The sequence below is a fragment of the Ooceraea biroi genome, chromosome 13 (genome assembly GCF_003672135.1).
Source record: "Ooceraea biroi isolate clonal line C1 chromosome 13, Obir_v5.4, whole genome shotgun sequence".
NCBI classification, from domain to species: Eukaryota; Metazoa; Arthropoda; class Insecta; order Hymenoptera; family Formicidae; genus Ooceraea; species Ooceraea biroi.
The window spans coordinates 3,905,719-3,915,681 of record NC_039518.1 but is presented as its reverse complement, the minus strand read 5'-3'; positions in this window follow the sequence as shown (position 1 = coordinate 3,915,681).

Below are 9,963 nucleotides of genomic sequence, written 5' to 3'. Positions count from 1 at the left end.
AGCGCAAAATTATGACGTCTCGAACGGTATCCACAGAACAGTTGTGATTTTTTACGATTACGTAGCGATTGATTCACTCCCGAACAGTTGCGCCACGTTTTTCGGTTGCAGAAGTTGTTCGGCCTTTCTACCTTATCAGTATTTAAAGGATTGGCCTCAATAAGGAGATATTGGCAAATTGCCAAGTCCACTTTTTACAACACAATTATTTGGCAAACTGTAAATACAAGAAAAACTGGAAGATAAGTTGAATATCACTGTACTTTTATTATTAATGCACTAATACGTGTATATGATAATTAAACTGCGATTAAATGACACACATTGCTGTTCTAGGAAAATTACAGTTACTTGGTAGCGATGGCGATTCAACTCACTTTCATATATTAAATTGAAATCGGTGATCAGACAGATTTTATACCGAAAGCCGTTAGTCGCTCTCGCTGTTCTATTTTTATATGACTGTCTTGCTTGTCGACTTTCTGACTTTCCGCTATCTATTTCACACAGACTGCATATTTACACACCGTCGTCAGCGAACGAGTAAGACCACTATTCGCGATCAGCGTCGCGCGACAATTATCCGGCACCAATGAAAGGATCGGTGCCTTTTATTTGGGCTTCTCGGGCTCGTTTGGTGTTACGTGCAAAACAATGATAAAGTGATGAAGATTGAAAAATCTTATTTAATCGTGTTTACGAGTAACATTTATGTTGCCTCAGAAAGAATTATAATGTTGCATCTCATCATTCACGTCAATCATGCGCAATATTGTTTTCTCAATGGACATAAAGTCTAGAATTAGTTAAAAATCAATGTATAAAATTATTCAATCATATATTTCTTCATATTTATAATATAAATATATAGAAAATTATTCAATGATATATTTCTTAATATTTATAATATCTACTAATTATATATCTAAGTATACTTATATATTTAATTATTTAATATACAGTTTATATTTAATATATTAGGCTGTTCGGAAAGTCCGTGTGGATTTTTTTCAAAATTCAATTGCAAAACTTATATAAAGAATTAATACAATTATACGTTTGCATTTTGCTAAAAAAAATCCGCACCAACTTTTCGGTAATTCAAAATTTTATATTAATAAATTTTGAATTAATACAAAATTTTGTGTCTAAATTTTACTAAAACAATCCGCACGGATTTTCCGATCAACTCAATATATATAAAAAAATGTGTGTGTGTGTGTGTGTGTGTGTGTGTGTGTGTGTGTGTGTGTGTGTGTGTGTGTGTGTCTGTGTGTGTGTGTGTGTGACAGAGAGAGAGAGAGTACAACACAAGACTGGTTATAAAATATATTAAAATAATAAAATAATATATAAAAATATCAAAATTGAAATAAAGAGAAAAACAGAAAATGTTTATCATTTTATCTCTCTAAAATATTTTATAACAGAGCGAGCATAAGATTATAAACAAGAGAAACATTAACTCTTTATAGAATAAAATGGTATATCTATCGTTTAGTGCAATGATATATTAATCAAACTTTCTCTCTTCTTTTCCTTCCCCTGTTTTGCATGTAACAAAGCATATATTAATGTCATATATAGTTATATTTTTAGAAAATTAATTAAATATTTAAGTTAAAAGTTAGATTCCATACGGGAGAAATATATAAAACAAACAAAAAGATGCGACAGAATCTTTCTGTGTATTTATATTTAAAAAATATAATAATATAAAATATAAGCGCGCTCACATTACATATGGACATAATAAAACATCAACGAATCAACTAAGCATAAATAATTAATTATGCTTCATTTTTTTTGTCATCATTACGAAAGCAGGGAATAGCATTGTCATCTCGTTGTGTTATCACAAAAAATATCGGATTTATATATTATCACTTCCAGACAGTAGATGGACTACGGACCAAGTCAGGAGCGGATTCTATCGAGGTTGAGTTGATAAGTTCGTGCTTGCCAGTGACGGCTGTATAGGTCACAAAAATACAAAATTTGCAGTGGTAAAGTCTATAATGTTAAGCAAACCTTGATTTCAGCAACAAAAATGTCATAATTTAAAAAAATATATATATAATATGTAATAAAATATATATTAAAATATATTTATAATAAAATTATTCTTATAATATTAAGTTTGATTAAAAACATTTATGAAGATTATGAAATACTTTCGTACTCTCATATAATTTAGCACAATTTAATCATCTCATAATTTTTAAGTAGCGAGAATTTCTAGTTAAAGTTTAAAGAATTTTAATTCCAAGTTAAGAAAATTTTTTAATCAATATACATATTATTCTCTGAAATATAAATGTGTAGTAAATAAGTAATTATATGTATATAATGATAAAGCAAAATTGGAAAGAAATGTTATATCAAGAGTTTGATTATTATATTTATATATTAAATATTGAAATATATTTAATGCATGCGAGCGCATATACCTACATATATGTGTTGTCCATATATGTGTGCATGCGCATGTAATCTGATTAGTGCATCTATGTATTTCTAAAATACTTCTTCCATCCATCAGAATAATTAATATATTCTAGTAAAAGTAACTTCATCTAAATGATTTTAATTTTATACATATAGTTGGATTATTTTCAAGTAACTAGTTATTTTAAAAGTTACTTTTATATATTTTTTATATTATATTTACTTTATATATTGTGTTGTATTATTTATTATATTTTATTATATTTATATATTATAATAGTTTATAACATAATCAAATAATAGTTATCCCAATTAAAAGAAGAATTTCATAATTTTAATTCATATGTGTGATGTGATAAATAATAAAATTATTATATAATTTTATTACTATGCTACACTTTAATTCTTTAAGAGAACATTCTTCAATTATACAATAGAAATGTACGAATAATTACTGAAGGCTAAAAATATATTTTAATCAATAATCAAAATTTCTGTACCAATTATTAACTGTGAATGACGAAATCGCGCATTGATATGACGTATACACGGACGCATGCGTACACATACACTCATACATATATCGCAGGCAAGCGGTTTGACGTGTTTAGAGGCTCGTCGCCTGTATGGCCTACGATATGCTTATCGATGAAATTGCATAACAGAAGGCTTGCCTATATCATCAACATGATGTATATGGCGATAGCGATTTCATAAGAACATTGAATACAAATTTCAATAATTAGTTTTTACTTTTCTCATAATCGCATTATCTTTACTTTCTTTTAAATTTTAGATATCGATCAAGAGAAATAATTAGTGGAATTATTTAACTAACGTTTATATATTAAATTCTAAATATTTGTGGCATTTATTTCTCTAAAGTTTTGTTTCTCTACTAAAGTCATATATCATATTTGTTTCGCCTCTAGTCCACACACAAATTATAGAAAGTACATGCAAAAGGAATGTATAATATAAAGAAATAAAGCAAACTATGTGACATATGTAGGTCAAATAAGCTAAGCACAGATAGATAGATAGGCAGGTAAGGAGTAAGGGACAAGAGAGGGAGGGAGAGAGAGACACAAGACAAATATATAACAATACACATACATTCTATCAAGTTTTTAGCAGTTTAGGATTTTTTCCTTTTTAAAGAAAATATTAATATACGTCATTAGTCGCTCGTTTTTTATTATTAAGTATTGTTGTAGAAAATGTTTGTAATAAATTAAAACTATTTGAAATTAAGAATAGAATAAACCATTAACTCATTTTTCTTTCTTTAATTCTATTAAATAGTAATTATAACATTAAAGCATAATAACACATATTATCGATATTATGATATGTTCTACATAATATTAATATATTTTATAATTTTCACAATTAAGTTAATACAATATAATTAATATAAATAACTATTATAGTAATATCAATATATTTATTTGTTTAATTTTATTAATCTGTATTATTTTAATTATTATATTTTATATATAGGTTATAATTACATACTTTTATAACTTTGCGTTTTTCTCTATATATAAGGAGTCCGATAATGTAACGAAATTTCTATGTAATGTAATACTAAATATGAATCTCTTCATATATTCAATATACTGCATATTATTGCATATTATTACATATTAGTAAAAACTATTGCACGATATAACTATGCATACAATAAAAAACATAGATGTGGGTATATATATTTTATATACAAATATTGTATAAATTATTTTATAAATACATAAGGAAAAATAATATTAATATAATAAAAAGATATACAAAATAGCATAAACAGTTATATAGCTTTAATCACTTTCACTAACATATATACATGGGTGTTAGAAGTTTTTATTACTTTTTTATCTTTAAGAAAAAGTAACTAAACTAAACAATAAAATTTTTAAATGTTTCTACAAATTTTAATGTTTTTTATTATCATTTTATTTTTAATATCTTTTGAGATATATTTGAAATTTATTACAAGTGGCATGCCTAGCCATTGCCACTCCGATCGCTAGGCACTCGATCGCTAGGCGGTCGCATCTCGCCGCGTGCTTGCATTCGGCGGTAGGCCGAACTAATACAGCGATTTTTAATAATTAATAACTCATTAACTATTGCGAAAATTGCAAAATGGTACAGGACTTTTCGACTCAATTCAGTCCGCTCTATCTGCACACGAGCATTGTCCCATTCTTTCTGAGACACCCTGTATATACGTTATAATTACATAATTTTATACTTTTACTTTGTTGTATATATAAAGAGTGCGATAATGTAACGTTTATTTAAAAATATTTCTATCATAATGATTGAATTACATTTATTGCTTTTAATTATTGATTTCAAGGCAAGATACAAGAAATAGTCAATTTTTAATATATCTATTCTACAATATAATGACATAATAAAATATATGTTGATTGTATAATATGTATCAATTATCATAGAAGAAATATTTTTTATTTGATATATATGGAACACAATATATAATAAACATGTTATATACGCAATAAGATACGCAAATTATTGATTATTGTAAAATACAATTAAAATACAAAATTATCGTTTTTCAAATATTACCTGTGTTTTTACGAATAGTGACTTTAAAATATTATATTTTAATGTAATGCATTTAATTTATATTAAAATATTATATTATATGTAATATGTTTGGAAAGTTTCAATCTTTATGATGTCTGATATGTGACTAAATTGTTGCTTAATGTATTTACGTTATAAAGAACCCCCTGCGACGAGTTAAGCAATCATCTGGAAAACATTATCATGGTCTTTAACCTCGGCATAATAAAGAGAGGCAATCTCTAAAGTTGAGTCGTATTTTAGAATCAAACGTTACGAAACATTATTTCAAGCATCCGAGATTATGAAGAAAAAAAATTGCGACGCGTATTATACATTTCGTAAGACAGGGCGTTTTTCTTTCTTTCGCCTGGTTTTTTGAAACAATATTATGTTATGTTATAATATATCAGATACTTTTGTATAGTTATTACATATAATTATTATACCTTAGAGTTATCTGTATATAACTATACAAATCAAGAATACAATTAACAATAATTGGCAATCCTCAAACTCAATTGCTTCCAAGTACTTGATTAGTTAATTATTGATTTCATATTTAGTTTTGATTTTGTATTTTCGATTTTATTTTTTATGTACTTAGCGTATTTTTTACCTTTGTACAATTGTTTTAATGGGATCTCTTGCTATTTATAAAAATTTATATTTTTTCTGCAAAAACTATATATGCATTTTTAGCATTTCGGGGCCAATTATACTTTTGTACTTTTGAATAATTTATTAATTGTCATTTGGTACCTTTAGCATGTACTATGTTCGTATAATGTCCATCAATTGTATTTTTACTTTGATGAGAAATTCCACTAATAATTTTATATATATTCGTACAATACATATTTTTTCCGTAGATATTGCTTCCATTTTTAAATCTGTTATTTGAATAATTTTTTATCACTACTTTTAAATAACAATAATTAAGTAAGATAATACTTCTTGTTATTATTATGCTGCTATACCGTGCTGTTGGTGCAGTTTTTTTATCATTGGTTAGTTTTTTTTATCACTGTTTCTTTTCCAATATATTTCTTAATCCAACATCTCTAATAGTTTTTATCAAAAAACTCTTTCCAGCATCACCTTCACCGTTTACATAACGTCTAAGAATTTCATTATTATCATCAGATATACCAGCAGTAATTCTATCACAGATTCGTTTTTGATCAGTATTTAATTGCGTCACCATCAGTATTTTTTATTATTTGTACTAAATGTGAAATTAACGTCGATGAAATAAGGATAACTTCAAATTTATCACAAATTACAAATTTCCAAACTGAATTGCTATGAATGTATCTCGAGGGACAAAATCACTTTGCATGTGTATGTGCATGTGAACATATGTACTTTAATGACTGAAACTGAAACTGGAAGGTGAAAAGTGAAATTGTTACAATCGCAGAAATAGATCTCAAGATGTAAAGAATGACTGCACCAATCTTTTTCAAACTGATCGCGATCAAAAACTTGTATCCACATTATATTACAAAAGTACCGTTAGATTTTTGAACGGCTTTAGTTCCTCAGATTTTAATCAAAAGTTTTGTATGACATGAAATTCCAGATAAGCTATTTGGTAGCGCTCGATGTCTGTGCAGTGGCTCTCAACGCTCGGAATCTTGGTTTTTATGTACTTGGCGTCGCAACGCTACCGTGTCATTTGACTAGATAGCCATGTATGTATGGATTGCGTATCACAGACATGCATAAAAATAATGAAAGATTTATGCATTGCAACTTTCCGGTAAAAATTAACGCGCGCGTTTTACAAAGTTTTAACAAATAGTTGCATTAAATATTAAGGTAGGATAAATGTAATTAAATATAAAAAGTTCTTAAAAAGTTATTAAAAATTCAAACATTCATCTTCTTCAAAATAATATTTATCTTCATTAATAATTAGCTATTATAAAGTAGCTATTATATTAAAACTATAAATTTATCATTTAATTTATTACAAATATTTAATTAGTTATAGATGTAAGTATTATAATATACATGTAAGTTTATTAATAACTATTTAATAAACTAATTTTAACTAACTTTAACTAATATTTGTTGTAAACATTAAATTTGTTTTACAAAGTTGTAGTGCATAAATTTTTCATTATTTTTTATATTTTCATTTTCATTATTTTACTCCATAACTCTGATGCGCAATCAAATATATAGCCAGTTTATCATTATGCTATCTATTATCCGCGTTTTACAAGTTTGATTTCATTTTTTACACGTTTGTCACCATCATCGACAAAGAAAAATATGGAGCTTTTTATAAGAATTCAATTTGAATCGCTTAATTCGCTAGGAACAATAATCAAATAAGTAATATCTTGTTGCTCGACACAACTAGCAAGATCTTAATTGAATGATACACAATGTTTTGACCTTAGTTTAGGTCCTTATCAAGTGCAATATACAGTTATTTTCTAAAAAATTACAGTTAAAATTATAAAATTAAAAAAGAAAAAACACAGAAAGAGAAAAAAGGATGACACTTACTGACTGAAAATAACTGAGAGCGCATGAAGGAGCACGAAACAATACTCATGGCCATCAACAAACGACTGATACTGAGACAAATAACTAAGAGACTTACAAAATAGTGTCGTAAACAGCCGGTAAATCTTCCGTGTCCTTCTGCAAGTTTATCGAGTTGGAGTGCTTTTTAATAAAAACCATTTCAGCGATTTCTTACTTTCTCCTATGGTTTCCGTGATGCAAAATTTTTGTATTGCACCAATCAAAATTATGACTGTTAAAAACTCGATGCTTACTAACAACAGACAGGCACTTATCATTTTTCGAAATATCCAACCTATGCTCCTTCATACACTTCTCTAAATGTCTTAAAAACTTAATTATCTGATTAAACTTGATAAAGATATTTTAGCGAATGGTCAGCATATGGATGTTGTATATAAAATGGAATGTGTGAACTGTGAAGCGTGTTACATCGAGCAGACAAAAAGACATTTAGAGACGCGTGTGAAGGAGCATAGATCGGATATTTCGAAAAATGATAGGTGCCTGTCTGTTGTTAGTAAGCATCGAGTTTTTAACAGTCATAATTTTGATTGGTGCAATACAAAAATTTTGCATCACGGAAACCATAGGAGAAAGTAAGAAATCGCTGAAATGGTTTTTATTGAAAAGCACTCCAACTCGATAAACTTGCAGAAGGACACGGAAGATTTACCGGCTGTTTACGACACTATTTTGTAAGTCTCTTAGTTATTTGTCTCAGTATCAGTCGTTTGTTGATGGCCATGAGTATTGTTTCGTGCTCCTTCATGCGCTCTCAGTTATTTTCAGTCAGTAAGTGTCATCCTTTTTTCTCTTTCTGTGTTTTTTCTTTTTTAATTTTATAATTTTAATTGTAATTTTTTAGAAAATAACTGTATATTGCACTTGATAAGAACCTAAACTAAGATCGAAACTTTGTGTATCATCCAATAAAGATTTTACCAGTTGTGTCAATCAACAAGATATTACTTATTTTTTTATAAGAACTAGATTTGTATAATAATAAGATGGGAATAAAGACGTTTAGGCTTATTTCAGCTCTTCGGATATATTCGATTTTGCTAAGGATTGTATATGTTGTAGGCTAATAAGATCTTGTAGAAAAATGGCTTCTGACTAGACAAATACTAACTGCCTGGTCAAATGGCTTGTGTTACTAAGACTTCATTTATTAAGACTTTTCATTGTTACGTCCAGAGCTCCGTGAGCTCAAGGAAGGGCGCAACCAGACGCCTCTCGAGGTTCGTTGGCATTCAGCCGCAGAAGCTCGAGTTCGAGCTGACTGATACGCTTCGATGTTTTGGGTCAACGACCAAGGTCGATCTACCCTAATAGTCGAAACGGTCAACTTGTCGGTCCTTTTTAGGTAAGGGAAATGAATCCCTATTACCAGGGATAGGACCTGTACGATTTGTCGAGGAAAGCGAGTGAAACGAGGGTAGTTAAATGAATGAAATTCTCTTTTTTTTCTCTTAAGAAATTAACATGTTATATTTGATCCAGATACATTGATGACTTACATGAAATAGATAATTTGCAAAATTATAATTAAGAAAATGAAAAGGAAAAGGCCCGATAAGCCACGATTTCGGCCCTCTCTGGATTTTATTGTAAATTATCAGAAACAATTTCTTAATACACAAAACACTAATTAAGCTGTTTTCAGCCTAAACGGACATGTTCAACGTGGTCGTTATCTTGTTTAAACATAGAAATTCGTATGTGTGAGTATTTTGTGCAGTACTACACAACTCGTGAAAATCGTGGATATTATATTGGAAAATCATGAACATCATAATATAATTATGTTTGTACGTAAAATTGATGCTGACAGTGAAACGTACGGGGTGCTTGATTCACATGAGTCCCCTTGCCTCTCACGATTCGGGGTGCTTGATTCACGCTTCACTCTCCTCAAAACAAAAACTGATCGTCCTCGCCTTCGCTCTCGACAACGATACCAACCAAAAACCATACACCAACATCGTTCCTTACCAACTAAATATTCTTTTGCATAACATATTCCTTACACAAAGTCACTTTTTTCACCTCATAGATTCAGTACGATGAAAGGCGAGTTCATTTTTCACGGTTTTGCAGCCAGGTATGTGTGTGCTATCTGACCTATTTCACTGTCAGCATCAATTTTACGTACAAACATAATTATATTATGATGTTCATGATTTTCCAATATAATATCCACGATTTTCACGAGTTGTGTAGTACTGCACAAAATACTCACAAATACGAATTTCTATGTTTAAACAAGATAACGACCACGTTGAACATGTCCGTTTAGGCTGAAAACAGCTTAATTGGTGTTTTATGTATTAAGAAATTGTTTCTGATAATTTACAATAACATCCAGAGAGG